Source organism: Eucyclogobius newberryi, unplaced genomic scaffold (genome assembly GCF_026437365.1).
Source record: "Eucyclogobius newberryi isolate DKJ021-1_F unplaced genomic scaffold, fEucNew1.0.hap1 SCAF_2, whole genome shotgun sequence".
In the NCBI taxonomy this organism is placed as follows: domain Eukaryota; kingdom Metazoa; phylum Chordata; class Actinopteri; order Gobiiformes; family Gobiidae; genus Eucyclogobius; species Eucyclogobius newberryi.
The window spans coordinates 7,151,700-7,169,771 of NW_027315834.1; the positions used below are offsets into that span (position 1 = coordinate 7,151,700).

The 18,072-nt window shown below is 38.8% G+C and overlaps 1 protein-coding gene and 15 non-coding genes across 18 annotated transcripts in view; all 16 read left to right on the plus strand.

The window, feature by feature from the left end:
- Positions 1-18,072, plus strand: part of LOC140367233 (ninjurin-2-like) — a 208,302-nt gene that overhangs the window by 31,951 nt on the left and 158,279 nt on the right. The window lies entirely within an intron of this gene.
- trnak-cuu (transfer RNA lysine (anticodon CUU)) lies at positions 263-335 on the plus strand. Its single transcript has one exon. It is a non-coding gene; the product is annotated as a tRNA-Lys (tRNA).
- On the plus strand, positions 1,456-1,528 carry trnak-cuu (transfer RNA lysine (anticodon CUU)). The gene has a single exon. It is a non-coding gene; the product is annotated as a tRNA-Lys (tRNA).
- trnak-cuu (transfer RNA lysine (anticodon CUU)) lies at positions 2,657-2,729 on the plus strand. Its single transcript has one exon. It is a non-coding gene; the product is annotated as a tRNA-Lys (tRNA).
- Positions 3,849-3,921, plus strand: trnak-cuu (transfer RNA lysine (anticodon CUU)). The gene has a single exon. It is a non-coding gene; the product is annotated as a tRNA-Lys (tRNA).
- On the plus strand, positions 5,041-5,113 carry trnak-cuu (transfer RNA lysine (anticodon CUU)). The gene has a single exon. It is a non-coding gene; the product is annotated as a tRNA-Lys (tRNA).
- On the plus strand, positions 6,242-6,314 carry trnak-cuu (transfer RNA lysine (anticodon CUU)). The gene has a single exon. It is a non-coding gene; the product is annotated as a tRNA-Lys (tRNA).
- trnak-cuu (transfer RNA lysine (anticodon CUU)) lies at positions 7,436-7,508 on the plus strand. Its single transcript has one exon. It is a non-coding gene; the product is annotated as a tRNA-Lys (tRNA).
- On the plus strand, positions 8,637-8,709 carry trnak-cuu (transfer RNA lysine (anticodon CUU)). The gene has a single exon. It is a non-coding gene; the product is annotated as a tRNA-Lys (tRNA).
- trnak-cuu (transfer RNA lysine (anticodon CUU)) lies at positions 9,830-9,902 on the plus strand. Its single transcript has one exon. It is a non-coding gene; the product is annotated as a tRNA-Lys (tRNA).
- trnak-cuu (transfer RNA lysine (anticodon CUU)) lies at positions 11,031-11,103 on the plus strand. Its single transcript has one exon. It is a non-coding gene; the product is annotated as a tRNA-Lys (tRNA).
- trnak-cuu (transfer RNA lysine (anticodon CUU)) lies at positions 12,223-12,295 on the plus strand. The gene has a single exon. It is a non-coding gene; the product is annotated as a tRNA-Lys (tRNA).
- Positions 13,415-13,487, plus strand: trnak-cuu (transfer RNA lysine (anticodon CUU)). The gene has a single exon. It is a non-coding gene; the product is annotated as a tRNA-Lys (tRNA).
- On the plus strand, positions 14,619-14,691 carry trnak-cuu (transfer RNA lysine (anticodon CUU)). The gene has a single exon. It is a non-coding gene; the product is annotated as a tRNA-Lys (tRNA).
- On the plus strand, positions 15,821-15,893 carry trnak-cuu (transfer RNA lysine (anticodon CUU)). The gene has a single exon. It is a non-coding gene; the product is annotated as a tRNA-Lys (tRNA).
- On the plus strand, positions 17,021-17,093 carry trnak-cuu (transfer RNA lysine (anticodon CUU)). Its single transcript has one exon. It is a non-coding gene; the product is annotated as a tRNA-Lys (tRNA).

The window sequence follows — 18,072 nt, forward strand, 5'->3', positions numbered from 1 at the left end:
GTGACAATGGACTGAAAACTTGTCGTATTGTCTTAAGATTTCAAATGAAGTATTACTCCCAATGATGAATTGTGATGTGATGGCCAATCTACTAAGTAGATGCTGTACTGTCAAAGTATTGAGTACGTTCAGAATGAAATATAGGCATATTGTCCCCGTATCATATGTCTTATACAGTAATTGTGACTACTCACTGAGAAATTAAACTGAGAAATGAACTTAACAGACTAAAAACTGTAATGTTTTTGGTTTTCATTCATCAGCCCGGCTAGCTCAGTCGGTAGATCATGAGACTCTTAATCTCAGGGTCGTGGGTTCGAGCCCCACGTTGGGCGTAGTTGACAATGAGATTTATGGATTGATTGCCATTAAAACCCGTGAAATCTTTATCATAAGTTTACTTCTGCAGGAACCCATAGAAGAACAATTAAACCCTCTGTGACCATAACATTTCAACTATTTCACAGATTTATCATTACCTGTTAAAGTCATCAACTATTTCACTAATTTATCATTACCTGTTAAAGTCATCTCTTGATATTTATTTTACATAAATGGAAAGACTTCAGCTCGTGTAAGGTTGCCAAAGGATTTACTTTGTACTAATTTTTGGAACGTTATCTTCGAGATAAGGGCGCTCAATGTCAGCATCGCTGAAATGTCCAAGGTGCCAGGGTCAAGGTAAACTCCTACTTAAGCGCAAGCAAATTTTGTCTACAAGTGGAGGAATGGGTTCTAATCCCACTCCTGACATTCATCTTTGAACACATTGCAAGGATGTGAATAGCCTTGTTGGCTCCTGCCTCACTGAAGGTTCAACATCCATTCACTACACAGCTTTCTTGGATGCACTACTGCTGTTACTGTTGTCGACTCTGACATCTCAATTGCAATAGACTTTAAAAAGAGGCTTGATGAGGACCTTTAAAGGACGCAGTAGATTGATGTGACAACAACCACATCAAACTCCTTTAAAAAAAAAAACAGTAGTTTGATGTGTTTTTTACCAAAGTATAGATACGGCCATTCATCCCACTCCAGACTCATGGGAATCTCCTTCCTTGCCACAGGGAATTCTGGTCTCTGAATGGAGCCGTGGGTTCAAATCCCACTCCTGACAAAACAATTTAGTAGGGAATTGCCTTTGGAAAGGAAGCCATTGTTACACACTAAATAACAAGCACATATGTGTGACAATGGACTGAAAACTTGTCGTATTGTCTTAAGATTTCAAATGAAGTATTACTCCCAATGATGAATTGTGATGTGATGGCCAATCTACTAAGTAGATGCTGTACTGTCAAAGTATTGAGTACGTTCAGAATGAAATATAGGCATATTGTCCCCGTATCATATGTCTTATACAGTAATTGTGACTACTCACTGAGAAATTAAACTGAGAAATGAACTTAACAGACTAAAAACTGTAATGTTTTTGGTTTTCTTAATACATCAGCCCGGCTAGCTCATTCGGTAGAGCATGAGACTCTTAATCTCAGGGTCGTGGGTTCGAGCCCCACGTTGGGCGTAGTTGACAATAAGATTTATGGATTGATTGCCATTAAAACCCGTGAAATCTTTATCATAAGTTTACTTCTGCAGGAACCCATAGAAGAACAATTAAACCCTCTGTGACCATAACATTTCAACTATTTCACAGATTTATCATTACCTGTTAAAGTCATCAACTATTTCACTAATTTATCATTACCTGTTAAAGTCATCTCTTGATATTTATTTTACATAAATGGAAAGACTTCAGCTCGTGTAAGGTTGCCAAAGGATTTACTTTGTACAAATTTTTGGAACGTTATCTTCGAGATAAGGGCGCTCAATGTCAGCATCGCTGAAATGTCCAAGGTGCCAGGGTCAAGGTAAACTCCTACTTAAGCGCAAGCAAATTTTGTCTACAAGTGGAGGAATGGGTTCTAATCCCACTCCTGACATTCAGTTTGTCCTATCTTTGAACACATTGCAAGGATGTGAATAGCCTTGTTGGCTCCTGCCTCACTGAAGGTTCAACATCCATTCACTACACAGCTTTCTTGGATGCACTACTGCTGTTACTGTTGTCGACTCTGACATCTCAATTGCAATAGACTTTAAAAAGAGGCTTGATGAGGACCTTTAAAGGACGCAGTAGATTGATGTGACAACAACCACATCAAACTCCTTTAAAAAAAAACAGTAGTTTGATGTGTTTTTTACCAAAGTATAGATACGGCCATTCATCCCACTCCAGACTCATGGGAATCTCCTTCCTTGCCACAGGGAATTCTGGTCTCTGAATGGAGCCGTGGGTTCAAATCCCACTCCTGACAAAACAATTTAGTAGGGAATTGCCTTTGGAAAGGAAGCCATTCTTACACACTAAATAACAAGCACATATGTGTGACAATGGACTGAAAACTTGTCGTATTGTCTTAAGATTTCAAATGAAGTATTACTCCCAATGATGAATTGTGATGTGATGGCCAATCTACTAAGTAGATGCTGTACTGTCAAAGTATTGAGTACGTTCAGAATGAAATATAGGCATATTGTCCCCGTATCATATGTCTTATACAGTAATTGTGACTACTCACTGAGAAATTAAACTGAGAAATGAACTTAACAGACTAAAAACTGTAATGTTTTTGGTTTTCTTAATACATCAGCCCGGCTAGCTCAGTCGGTAGATAATGAGACTCTTAATCTCAGGGTCGTGGGTTCGAGCCCCACGTTGGGCGTAGTTGACAATAATATTTATGGATTGATTGCCATTAAAACCCGTGAAATCTTTATCATAAGTTTACTTCTGCAGGAACCCATAGAAGAACAATTAAACCCTCTGTGACCATAACATTTCAACTATTTCACAGATTTATCATTACCTGTTAAAGTCATCAACTATTTCACTAATTTATCATTACCTGTTAAAGTCATCTCTTGATATTTATTTTACATAAATGGAAAGACTTCAGCTCGTGTAAGGTTGCCAAAGGATTTACTTTGTACTAATTTTTGGAACGTTATCTTCGAGATAAGGGCGCTCAATGTCAGCATCGCTGAAATGTCCAAGGTGCCAGGGTCAAGGTAAACTCCTACTTAAGCGCAAGCAAATTTTGTCTACAAGTGGAGGAATGGGTTCTAATCCCACTCCTGACATTCATCTTTGAACACATTGCAAGGATGTGAATAGCCTTGTTGGCTCCTGCCTCACTGAAGGTTCAACATCCATTCACTACACAGCTTTCTTGGATGCACTACTGCTGTTACTGTTGTCGACTCTGACATCTCAATTGCAATAGACTTTAAAAAGAGGCTTGATGAGGACCTTTAAAGGACGCAGTAGATTGATGTGACAACAACCACATCAAACTCCTTTAAAAAAAAACAGTAGTTTGATGTGTTTTTTACCAAAGTATAGATACGGCCATTCATCCCACTCCAGACTCATGGGAATCTCCTTCCTTGTCCACAGGGAATTCTGGTCTCTGAATGGAGCCGTGGGTTCAAATCCCACTCCTGACAAAACAATTTAGTAGGGAATTGCCTTTGGAAAGGAAGCCATTCTTACACACTAAATAACAAGCACATATGTGTGACAATGGACTGAAAACTTGTCGTATTGTCTTAAGATTTCAAATGAAGTATTACTCCCAATGATGAATTGTGATGTGATGGCCAATCTACTAAGTAGATGCTGTACTGTCAAAGTATTGAGTACGTTCAGAATGAAATATAGGCATATTGTCCCCGTATCATATGTCTTATACAGTAATTGTGACTACTCACTGAGAAATTAAACTGAGAAATGAACTTAACAGACTAAAAACTGTAATGTTTTTGGTTTTCTTAATACATCAGCCCGGCTAGCTCAGTCGGTAGATCATGAGACTCTTAATCTCAGGGTCGTGGGTTCGAGCCCCACGTTGGGCGTAGTTGACAATAAGATTTATGGATTGATTGCCATTAAAACCCGTGAAATCTTTATCATAAGTTTACTTCTGCAGGAACCCATAGAAGAACAATTAAACCCTCTGTGACCATAACATTTCAACTATTTCACAGATTTATCATTACCTGTTAAAGTCATCAACTATTTCACTAATTTATCATTACCTGTTAAAGTCATCTCTTGATATTTATTTTACATAAATGGAAAGACTTCAGCTCGTGTAAGGTTGCCAAAGGATTTACTTTGTACTAATTTTTGGAACGTTATCTTCGAGATAAGGGCGCTCAATGTCAGCATCGCTGAAATGTCCAAGGTGCCAGGGTCAAGGTAAACTCCTACTTAAGCGCAAGCAAATTTTGTCTACAAGTGGAGGAATGGGTTCTAATCCCACTCCTGACATTCATCTTTGAACACATTGCAAGGATGTGAATAGCCTTGTTGGCTCCTGCCTCACTGAAGGTTCAACATCCATTCACTACACAGCTTTCTTGGATGCACTACTGCTGTTACTGTTGTCGACTCTGACATCTCAATTGCAATAGACTTTAAAAAGAGGCTTGATGAGGACCTTTAAAGGACGCAGTAGATTGATGTGACAACAACCACATCAAACTCCTTTAAAAAAAAAAACAGTAGTTTGATGTGTTTTTTACCAAAGTATAGATACGGCCATTCATCCCACTCCAGACTCATGGGAATCTCCTTCCTTGCCACAGGGAATTCTGGTCTCTGAATGGAGCCGTGGGTTCAAATCCCACTCCTGACAAAACAATTTAGTAGGGAATTGCCTTTGGAAAGGAAGCCATTCTTACACACTAAATAACAAGCACATATGTGTGACAATGGACTGAAAACTTGTCGTATTGTCTTAAGATTTCAAATGAAGTATTACTCCCAATGATGAATTGTGATGTGATGGCCAATCTACTAAGTAGATGCTGTACTGTCAAAGTATTGAGTACGTTCAGAATGAAATATAGGCATATTGTCCCCGTATCATATGTCTTATACAGTAATTGTGACTACTCACTGAGAAATTAAACTGAGAAATGAACTTAACAGACTAAAAATTGTAATGTTTTAGGTTTTTTAATACATCAGCCCGGCTAGCTCAGTCGGTAGAGCATGAGACTCTTAATCTCAGGGTCGTGGGTTCGAGCCCCACGTTGGGTGTAGTTGACAATGAGATTTATGGATTGATTGCCATTAAAACCCGTGAAATCTTTATCATAAGTTACCTTCTGCAGGAACCCATAGAAGAACAATTAAACCCTCTGTGACCATAACATTTCAACTATTTCACAGATTTATCATTACCTGTTAAAGTCATCAACTATTTCACTAATTTATCATTACCTGTTAAAGTCATCTCTTGATATTTATTTTACATAAATGGAAAGACTTCAGCTCGTGTAAGGTTGCCAAAGGATTTACTTTGTACTAATTTTTGGAACGTTATCTTCGAGATAAGGGCGCTCAATGTCAGCATCGCTGAAATGTCCAAGGTGCCAGGGTCAAGGTAAACTCCTACTTAAGCGCAAGCAAATTTTGTCTACAAGTGGAGGAATGGGTTCTAATCCCACTCCTGACATTCAGTTTGTCCTATCTTTGAACACATTGCAAGGATGTGAATAGCCTTGTTGGCTCCTGCCTCACTGAAGGTTCAACATCCATTCACTACACAGCTTTCTTGGATGCACTACTGCTGTTACTGTTGTCGACTCTGACATCTCAATTGCAATAGACTTTAAAAAGAGGCTTGATGAGGACCTTTAAAGGACGCAGTAGATTGATGTGACAACAACCACATCAAACTCCTTTAAAAAAAAAAACAGTAGTTTGATGTGTTTTTTACCAAAGTATAGATACGGCCATTCATCCCACTCCAGACTCATGGGAATCTCCTTCCTTGTCCACAGGGAATTCTGGTCTCTGAATGGAGCCGTGGGTTCAAATCCCACTCCTGACAAAACAATTTAGTAGGGAATTGCCTTTGGAAAGGAAGCCATTGTTACACACTAAATAACAAGCACATATGTGTGACAATGGACTGAAAACTTGTCGTATTGTCTTAAGATTTCAAATGAAGTATTACTCCCAATGATGAATTGTGATGTGATGGCCAATCTACTAAGTAGATGCTGTACTGTCAAAGTATTGAGTACGTTCAGAATGAAATATAGGCATATTGTCCCCGTATCATATGTCTTATACAGTAATTGTGACTACTCACTGAGAAATTAAACTGAGAAATGAACTTAACAGACTAAAAACTGTAATGTTTTTGGTTTTCATTCATCAGCCCGGCTAGCTCAGTCGGTAGATCATGAGACTCTTAATCTCAGGGTCGTGGGTTCGAGCCCCACGTTGGGCGTAGTTGACAATGAGATTTATGGATTGATTGCCATTAAAACCCGTGAAATCTTTATCATAAGTTTACTTCTGCAGGAACCCATAGAAGAACAATTAAACCCTCTGTGACCATAACATTTCAACTATTTCACAGATTTATCATTACCTGTTAAAGTCATCAACTATTTCACTAATTTATCATTACCTGTTAAAGTCATCTCTTGATATTTATTTTACATAAATGGAAAGACTTCAGCTCGTGTAAGGTTGCCAAAGGATTTACTTTGTACTAATTTTTGGAACGTTATCTTCGAGATAAGGGCGCTCAATGTCAGCATCGCTGAAATGTCCAAGGTGCCAGGGTCAAGGTAAACTCCTACTTAAGCGCAAGCAAATTTTGTCTACAAGTGGAGGAATGGGTTCTAATCCCACTCCTGACATTCATCTTTGAACACATTGCAAGGATGTGAATAACCTTGTTGGCTCCTGCCTCACTGAAGGTTCAACATCCATTCACTACACAGCTTTCTTGGATGCACTACTGCTGTTACTGTTGTCGACTCTGACATCTCAATTGCAATAGACTTTAAAAAGAGGCTTGATGAGGACCTTTAAAGGACGCAGTAGATTGATGTGACAACAACCACATCAAACTCCTTTAAAAAAAAAAACAGTAGTTTGATGTGTTTTTTACCAAAGTATAGATACGGCCATTCATCCCACTCCAGACTCATGGGAATGTCCTTCCTTGTCCACAGGGAATTCTGGTCTCTGAATGGAGCCGTGGGTTCAAATCCCACTCCTGACAAAACAATTTAGTAGGGAATTGCCTTTGGAAAGGAAGCCATTCTTACACACTAAATAACAAGCACATATGTGTGACAATGGACTGAAAACTTGTCGTATTGTCTTAAGATTTCAAATGAAGTATTACTCCCAATGATGAATTGTGATGTGATGGCCAATCTACTAAGTAGATGCTGTACTGTCAAAGTATTGAGTACGTTCAGAATGAAATATAGGCATATTGTCCCCGTATCATATGTCTTATACTGTAATTGTGACTACTCACTGAGAAATTAAACTGAGAAATGAACTTAACAGACTGAAAACTGTAATGTTTTTGGTTTTCTTAATACATCAGCCCGGCTAGCTCAGTCGGTAGAGCATGAGACTCTTAATCTCAGGGTCGTGAGTTCGAGCCCCACGTTGGGCGTAGTTGACAATAAGATTTATGGATTGATTGCCATTAAAACCCGTGAAATCTTTATCATAAGTTTACTTCTGCAGGAACCCATAGAAGAACAATTAAACCCTCTGTGACCATAACATTTCAACTATTTCACAGATTTATCATTACCTGTTAAAGTCATCAACTATTTCACTAATTTATCATTACCTGTTAAAGTCATCTCTTGATATTTATTTTACATAAATGGAAAGACTTCAGCTCGTGTAAGGTTGCCAAAGGATTTACTTTGTACTAATTTTTGGAACGTTATCTTCGAGATAAGGGCGCTCAATGTCAGCATCGCTGAAATGTCCAAGGTGCCAGGGTCAAGGTAAACTCCTACTTAAGCGCAAGCAAATTTTGTCTACAAGTGGAGGAATGGGTTCTAATCCCACTCCTGACATTCAGCTTGTCCTATCTTTGAACACATTGCAAGGATGTGAATAGCCTTGTTGGCTCCTGCCTCACTGAAGGTTCAACATCCATTCACTACACAGCTTTCTTGGATGCACTACTGCTGTTACTGTTGTCGACTCTGACATCTCAATTGCAATAGACTTTAAAAAGAGGCTTGATGAGGACCTTTAAAGGACGCAGTAGATTGATGTGACAACAACCACATCAAACTCCTTTAAAAAAAAAAACAGTAGTTTGATGTGTTTTTTACCAAAGTATAGATACGGCCATTCATCCCACTCCAGACTCATGGGAATCTCCTTCCTTGTCCACAGGGAATTCTGGTCTCTGAATGGAGCCGTGGGTTCAAATCCCACTCCTGACAAAACAATTTAGTAGGGAATTGCCTTTGGAAAGGAAGCCATTGTTACACACTAAATAACAAGCACATATGTGTGACAATGGACTGAAAACTTGTCGTATTGTCTTAAGATTTCAAATGAAGTATTACTCCCAATGATGAATTGTGATGTGATGGCCAATCTACTAAGTAGATGCTGTACTGTCAAAGTATTGAGTACGTTCAGAATGAAATATAGGCATATTGTCCCCGTATCATATGTCTTATACAGTAATTGTGACTACTCACTGAGAAATTAAACTGAGAAATGAACTTAACAGACTAAAAACTGTAATGTTTTTGGTTTTCATTCATCAGCCCGGCTAGCTCAGTCGGTAGATCATGAGACTCTTAATCTCAGGGTCGTGGGTTCGAGCCCCACGTTGGGCGTAGTTGACAATGAGATTTATGGATTGATTGCCATTAAAACCCGTGAAATCTTTATCATAAGTTTACTTCTGCAGGAACCCATAGAAGAACAATTAAACCCTCTGTGACCATAACATTTCAACTATTTCACAGATTTATCATTACCTGTTAAAGTCATCAACTATTTCACTAATTTATCATTACCTGTTAAAGTCATCTCTTGATATTTATTTTACATAAATGGAAAGACTTCAGCTCGTGTAAGGTTGCCAAAGGATTTACTTTGTACTAATTTTTGGAACGTTATCTTCGAGATAAGGGCGCTCAATGTCAGCATCGCTGAAATGTCCAAGGTGCCAGGGTCAAGGTAAACTCCTACTTAAGCGCAAGCAAATTTTGTCTACAAGTGGAGGAATGGGTTCTAATCCCACTCCTGACATTCATCTTTGAACACATTGCAAGGATGTGAATAGCCTTGTTGGCTCCTGCCTCACTGAAGGTTCAACATCCATTCACTACACAGCTTTCTTGGATGCACTACTGCTGTTACTGTTGTCGACTCTGACATCTCAATTGCAATAGACTTTAAAAAGAGGCTTGATGAGGACCTTTAAAGGACGCAGTAGATTGATGTGACAACAACCACATCAAACTCCTTTAAAAAAAAAAACAGTAGTTTGATGTGTTTTTTACCAAAGTATAGATACGGCCATTCATCCCACTCCAGACTCATGGGAATCTCCTTCCTTGCCACAGGGAATTCTGGTCTCTGAATGGAGCCGTGGGTTCAAATCCCACTCCTGACAAAACAATTTAGTAGGGAATTGCCTTTGGAAAGGAAGCCATTGTTACACACTAAATAACAAGCACATATGTGTGACAATGGACTGAAAACTTGTCGTATTGTCTTAAGATTTCAAATGAAGTATTACTCCCAATGATGAATTGTGATGTGATGGCCAATCTACTAAGTAGATGCTGTACTGTCAAAGTATTGAGTACGTTCAGAATGAAATATAGGCATATTGTCCCCGTATCATATGTCTTATACAGTAATTGTGACTACTCACTGAGAAATTAAACTGAGAAATGAACTTAACAGACTAAAAACTGTAATGTTTTTGGTTTTCTTAATACATCAGCCCGGCTAGCTCATTCGGTAGAGCATGAGACTCTTAATCTCAGGGTCGTGGGTTCGAGCCCCACGTTGGGCGTAGTTGACAATAAGATTTATGGATTGATTGCCATTAAAACCCGTGAAATCTTTATCATAAGTTTACTTCTGCAGGAACCCATAGAAGAACAATTAAACCCTCTGTGACCATAACATTTCAACTATTTCACAGATTTATCATTACCTGTTAAAGTCATCAACTATTTCACTAATTTATCATTACCTGTTAAAGTCATCTCTTGATATTTATTTTACATAAATGGAAAGACTTCAGCTCGTGTAAGGTTGCCAAAGGATTTACTTTGTACAAATTTTTGGAACGTTATCTTCGAGATAAGGGCGCTCAATGTCAGCATCGCTGAAATGTCCAAGGTGCCAGGGTCAAGGTAAACTCCTACTTAAGCGCAAGCAAATTTTGTCTACAAGTGGAGGAATGGGTTCTAATCCCACTCCTGACATTCAGTTTGTCCTATCTTTGAACACATTGCAAGGATGTGAATAGCCTTGTTGGCTCCTGCCTCACTGAAGGTTCAACATCCATTCACTACACAGCTTTCTTGGATGCACTACTGCTGTTACTGTTGTCGACTCTGACATCTCAATTGCAATAGACTTTAAAAAGAGGCTTGATGAGGACCTTTAAAGGACGCAGTAGATTGATGTGACAACAACCACATCAAACTCCTTTAAAAAAAAACAGTAGTTTGATGTGTTTTTTACCAAAGTATAGATACGGCCATTCATCCCACTCCAGACTCATGGGAATCTCCTTCCTTGCCACAGGGAATTCTGGTCTCTGAATGGAGCCGTGGGTTCAAATCCCACTCCTGACAAAACAATTTAGTAGGGAATTGCCTTTGGAAAGGAAGCCATTCTTACACACTAAATAACAAGCACATATGTGTGACAATGGACTGAAAACTTGTCGTATTGTCTTAAGATTTCAAATGAAGTATTACTCCCAATGATGAATTGTGATGTGATGGCCAATCTACTAAGTAGATGCTGTACTGTCAAAGTATTGAGTACGTTCAGAATGAAATATAGGCATATTGTCCCCGTATCATATGTCTTATACAGTAATTGTGACTACTCACTGAGAAATTAAACTGAGAAATGAACTTAACAGACTAAAAACTGTAATGTTTTTGGTTTTCTTAATACATCAGCCCGGCTAGCTCAGTCGGTAGATAATGAGACTCTTAATCTCAGGGTCGTGGGTTCGAGCCCCACGTTGGGCGTAGTTGACAATAATATTTATGGATTGATTGCCATTAAAACCCGTGAAATCTTTATCATAAGTTTACTTCTGCAGGAACCCATAGAAGAACAATTAAACCCTCTGTGACCATAACATTTCAACTATTTCACAGATTTATCATTACCTGTTAAAGTCATCAACTATTTCACTAATTTATCATTACCTGTTAAAGTCATCTCTTGATATTTATTTTACATAAATGGAAAGACTTCAGCTCGTGTAAGGTTGCCAAAGGATTTACTTTGTACTAATTTTTGGAACGTTATCTTCGAGATAAGGGCGCTCAATGTCAGCATCGCTGAAATGTCCAAGGTGCCAGGGTCAAGGTAAACTCCTACTTAAGCGCAAGCAAATTTTGTCTACAAGTGGAGGAATGGGTTCTAATCCCACTCCTGACATTCATCTTTGAACACATTGCAAGGATGTGAATAGCCTTGTTGGCTCCTGCCTCACTGAAGGTTCAACATCCATTCACTACACAGCTTTCTTGGATGCACTACTGCTGTTACTGTTGTCGACTCTGACATCTCAATTGCAATAGACTTTAAAAAGAGGCTTGATGAGGACCTTTAAAGGACGCAGTAGATTGATGTGACAACAACCACATCAAACTCCTTTAAAAAAAAACAGTAGTTTGATGTGTTTTTTACCAAAGTATAGATACGGCCATTCATCCCACTCCAGACTCATGGGAATCTCCTTCCTTGTCCACAGGGAATTCTGGTCTCTGAATGGAGCCGTGGGTTCAAATCCCACTCCTGACAAAACAATTTAGTAGGGAATTGCCTTTGGAAAGGAAGCCATTCTTACACACTAAATAACAAGCACATATGTGTGACAATGGACTGAAAACTTGTCGTATTGTCTTAAGATTTCAAATGAAGTATTACTCCCAATGATGAATTGTGATGTGATGGCCAATCTACTAAGTAGATGCTGTACTGTCAAAGTATTGAGTACGTTCAGAATGAAATATAGGCATATTGTCCCCGTATCATATGTCTTATACAGTAATTGTGACTACTCACTGAGAAATTAAACTGAGAAATGAACTTAACAGACTAAAAACTGTAATGTTTTTGGTTTTCTTAATACATCAGCCCGGCTAGCTCAGTCGGTAGATCATGAGACTCTTAATCTCAGGGTCGTGGGTTCGAGCCCCACGTTGGGCGTAGTTGACAATAAGATTTATGGATTGATTGCCATTAAAACCCGTGAAATCTTTATCATAAGTTTACTTCTGCAGGAACCCATAGAAGAACAATTAAACCCTCTGTGACCATAACATTTCAACTATTTCACAGATTTATCATTACCTGTTAAAGTCATCAACTATTTCACTAATTTATCATTACCTGTTAAAGTCATCTCTTGATATTTATTTTACATAAATGGAAAGACTTCAGCTCGTGTAAGGTTGCCAAAGGATTTACTTTGTACTAATTTTTGGAACGTTATCTTCGAGATAAGGGCGCTCAATGTCAGCATCGCTGAAATGTCCAAGGTGCCAGGGTCAAGGTAAACTCCTACTTAAGCGCAAGCAAATTTTGTCTACAAGTGGAGGAATGGGTTCTAATCCCACTCCTGACATTCATCTTTGAACACATTGCAAGGATGTGAATAGCCTTGTTGGCTCCTGCCTCACTGAAGGTTCAACATCCATTCACTACACAGCTTTCTTGGATGCACTACTGCTGTTACTGTTGTCGACTCTGACATCTCAATTGCAATAGACTTTAAAAAGAGGCTTGATGAGGACCTTTAAAGGACGCAGTAGATTGATGTGACAACAACCACATCAAACTCCTTTAAAAAAAAAAACAGTAGTTTGATGTGTTTTTTACCAAAGTATAGATACGGCCATTCATCCCACTCCAGACTCATGGGAATCTCCTTCCTTGCCACAGGGAATTCTGGTCTCTGAATGGAGCCGTGGGTTCAAATCCCACTCCTGACAAAACAATTTAGTAGGGAATTGCCTTTGGAAAGGAAGCCATTCTTACACACTAAATAACAAGCACATATGTGTGACAATGGACTGAAAACTTGTCGTATTGTCTTAAGATTTCAAATGAAGTATTACTCCCAATGATGAATTGTGATGTGATGGCCAATCTACTAAGTAGATGCTGTACTGTCAAAGTATTGAGTACGTTCAGAATGAAATATAGGCATATTGTCCCCGTATCATATGTCTTATACAGTAATTGTGACTACTCACTGAGAAATTAAACTGAGAAATGAACTTAACAGACTAAAAATTGTAATGTTTTAGGTTTTTTAATACATCAGCCCGGCTAGCTCAGTCGGTAGAGCATGAGACTCTTAATCTCAGGGTCGTGGGTTCGAGCCCCACGTTGGGTGTAGTTGACAATGAGATTTATGGATTGATTGCCATTAAAACCCGTGAAATCTTTATCATAAGTTACCTTCTGCAGGAACCCATAGAAGAACAATTAAACCCTCTGTGACCATAACATTTCAACTATTTCACAGATTTATCATTACCTGTTAAAGTCATCAACTATTTCACTAATTTATCATTACCTGTTAAAGTCATCTCTTGATATTTATTTTACATAAATGGAAAGACTTCAGCTCGTGTAAGGTTGCCAAAGGATTTACTTTGTACTAATTTTTGGAACGTTATCTTCGAGATAAGGGCGCTCAATGTCAGCATCGCTGAAATGTCCAAGGTGCCAGGGTCAAGGTAAACTCCTACTTAAGCGCAAGCAAATTTTGTCTACAAGTGGAGGAATGGGTTCTAATCCCACTCCTGACATTCAGTTTGTCCTATCTTTGAACACATTGCAAGGATGTGAATAGCCTTGTTGGCTCCTGCCTCACTGAAGGTTCAACATCCATTCACTACACAGCTTTCTTGGATGCACTACTGCTGTTACTGTTGTCGACTCTGACATCTCAATTGCAATAGACTTTAAAAAGAGGCTTGATGAGGACCTTTAAAGGACGCAGTAGATTGATGTGACAACAACCACATCAAACTCCTTTAAAAAAAAAAACAGTAGTTTGATGTGTTTTTTACCAAAGTATAGATACGGCCATTCATCCCACTCCAGACTCATGGGAATCTCCTTCCTTGTCCACAGGGAATTCTGGTCTCTGAATGGAGCCGTGGGTTCAAATCCCACTCCTGACAAAACAATTTAGTAGGGAATTGCCTTTGGAAAGGAAGCCATTGTTACACACTAAATAACAAGCACATATGTGTGACAATGGACTGAAAACTTGTCGTATTGTCTTAAGATTTCAAATGAAGTATTACTCCCAATGATGAATTGTGATGTGATGGCCAATCTACTAAGTAGATGCTGTACTGTCAAAGTATTGAGTACGTTCAGAATGAAATATAGGCATATTGTCCCCGTATCATTTGTCTTATACAGTAATTGTGACTACTCACTGAGAAATTAAACTGAGAAATGAACTTAACAGACTAAAAACTGTAATGTTTTTGGTTTTCTTAATACATCAGCCCGGCTAGCTCATTCGGTAGAGCATGAGACTCTTAATCTCAGGGTCGTGGGTTCGAGCCCCACGTTGGGCGTAGTTGACAATAAGATTTATGGATTGATTGCCATTAAAACCCGTGAAATCTTTATCATAAGTTTACTTCTGCAGGAACCCATAGAAGAACAATTAAACCCTCTGTGACCATAACATTTCAACTATTTCACAGATTTATCATTACCTGTTAAAGTCATCAACTATTTCACTAATTTATCATTACCTGTTAAAGTCATCTCTTGATATTTATTTTACATAAATGGAAAGACTTCAGCTCGTGTAAGGTTGCCAAAGGATTTACTTTGTACTAATTTTTGGAACGTTATCTTCGAGATAAGGGCGCTCAATGTCAGCATCGCTGAAATGTCCAAGGTGCCAGGGTCAAGGTAAACTCCTACTTAAGCGCAAGCAAATTTTGTCTACAAGTGGTGGAATGGGTTCTAATCCCACTCCTGACATTCAGTTTGTCCTATCTTTGAACACATTGCAAGGATGTGAATAGCCTTGTTGGCTCCTGCCTCACTGAAGGTTCAACATCCATTCACTACACAGCTTTCTTGGATGCACTACTGCTGTTACTGTTGTCGACTCTGACATCTCAATTGCAATAGACTTTAAAAAGAGGCTTGATGAGGACCTTTAAAGGACGCAGTAGATTGATGTGACAACAACCACATCAAACTCCTTTAAAAAAAAACAGTAGTTTGATGTGTTTTTTACCAAAGTATAGATACGGCCATTCATCCCACTCCAGACTCATGGGAATCTCCTTCCTTGTCCACAGGGAATTCTGGTCTCTGAATGGAGCCGTGGGTTCAAATCCCACTCCTGACAAAACAATTTAGTAGGGAATTGCCTTTGGAAAGGAAGCCATTGTTACACACTAAATAACAAGCACATATGTGTGACAATGGACTGAAAACTTGTCGTATTGTCTTAAGATTTCAAATGAAGTATTACTCCCAATGATGAATTGTGATGTGATGGCCAATCTACTAAGTAGATGCTGTACTGTCAAAGTATTGAGTACGTTCAGAATGAAATATAGGCATATTGTCCCCGTATCATTTGTCTTATACAGTAATTGTGACTACTCACTGAGAAATTAAACTGAGAAATGAACTTAACAGACTAAAAACTGTAATGTTTTTGGTTTTCTTAATACATCAGCCCGGCTAGCTCATTCGGTAGAGCATGAGACTCTTAATCTCAGGGTCGTGGGTTCGAGCCCCACGTTGGGCGTAGTTGACAATAAGATTTATGGATTGATTGCCATTAAAACCCGTGAAATCTTTATCATAAGTTTACTTCTGCAGGAACCCATAGAAGAACAATTAAACCCTCTGTGACCATAACATTTCAACTATTTCACAGATTTATCATTACCTGTTAAAGTCATCAACTATTTCACTAATTTATCATTACCTGTTAAAGTCATCTCTTGATATTTATTTTACATAAATGGAAAGACTTCAGCTCGTGTAAGGTTGCCAAAGGATTTACTTTGTACTAATTTTTGGAACGTTATCTTCGAGATAAGGGCGCTCAATGTCAGCATCGCTGAAATGTCCAAGGTGCCAGGGTCAAGGTAAACTCCTACTTAAGCGCAAGCAAATTTTGTCTACAAGTGGAGGAATGGGTTCTAATCCCACTCCTGACATTCAGTTTGTCCTATCTTTGAACACATTGCAAGGATGTGAATAACCTTGTTGGCTCCTGCCTCACTGAAGGTTCAACATCCATTCACTACACAGCTTTCTTGGATGCACTACTGCTGTTACTGTTGTCGACTCTGACATCTCAATTGCAATAGACTTTAAAAAGAGGCTTGATGAGGACCTTTAAAGGACGCAGTAGATTGATGTGACAACAACCACATCAAACTCCTTTAAAAAAAAACAGTAGTTTGATGTGTTTTTTACCAAAGTATAGATACGGCCATTCATCCCACTCCAGACTCATGGGAATCTCCTTCCTTGCCACAGGGAATTCTGGTCTCTGAATGGAGCCGTGGGTTCAAATCCCACTCCTGACAAAACAATTTAGTAGGGAATTGCCTTTGGAAAGGAAGCCATTCTTACACACTAAATAACAAGCACATATGTGTGACAATGGACTGAAAACTTGTCGTATTGTCTTAAGATTTCAAATGAAGTATTACTCCCAATGATGAATTGTGATGTGATGGCCAATCTACTAAGTAGATGCTGTACTGTCAAAGTATTGAGTACGTTCAGAATGAAATATAGGCATATTGTCCCCGTATCATATGTCTTATACAGTAATTGTGACTACTCACTGAGAAATTAAACTGAGAAATGAACTTAACAGACTAAAAACTGTAATGTTTTAGGTTTTTTAATACATCAGCCCGGCTAGCTCAGTCGGTAGAGCATGAGACTCTTAATCTCAGGGTCGTGGGTTCGAGCCCCACGTTGGGTGTAGTTGACAATGAGATTTATGGATTGATTGCCATTAAAACCCGTGAAATCTTTATCATAAGTTACCTTCTGCAGGAACCCATAGAAGAACAATTAAACCCTCTGTGACCATAACATTTCAACTATTTCACAGATTTATCATTACCTGTTAAAGTCATCAACTATTTCACTAATTTATCATTACCTGTTAAAGTCATCTCTTGATATTTATTTTACATAAATGGAAAGACTTCAGCTCGTGTAAGGTTGCCAAAGGATTTACTTTGTACTAATTTTTGGAACGTTATCTTCGAGATAAGGGCGCTCAATGTCAGCATCGCTGAAATGTCCAAGGTGCCAGGGTCAAGGTAAACTCCTACTTAAGCGCAAGCAAATTTTGTCTACAAGTGGAGGAATGGGTTCTAATCCCACTCCTGACATTCAGTTTGTCCTATCTTTGAACACATTGCAAGGATGTGAATAGCCTTGTTGGCTCCTGCCTCACTGAAGGTTCAACATCCATTCACTACACAGCTTTCTTGGATGCACTACTGCTGTTACTGTTGTCGACTCTGACATCTCAATTGCAATAGACTTTAAAAAGAGGCTTGATGAGGACCTTTAAAGGACGCAGTAGATTGATGTGACAACAACCACATCAAACTCCTTTAAAAAAAAAAACAGTAGTTTGATGTGTTTTTTACCAAAGTATAGATACGGCCATTCATCCCACTCCAGACTCATGGGAATCTCCTTCCTTGTCCACAGGGAATTCTGGTCTCTGAATGGAGCCGTGGGTTCAAATCCCACTCCTGACAAAACAATTTAGTAGGGAATTGCCTTTGGAAAGGAAGCCATTGTTACACACTAAATAACAAGCACATATGTGTGACAATGGACTGAAAACTTGTCGTATTGTCTTAAGATTTCAAATGAAGTATTACTCCCAATGATGAATTGTGATGTGATGGCCAATCTACTAAGTAGATGCTGTACTGTCA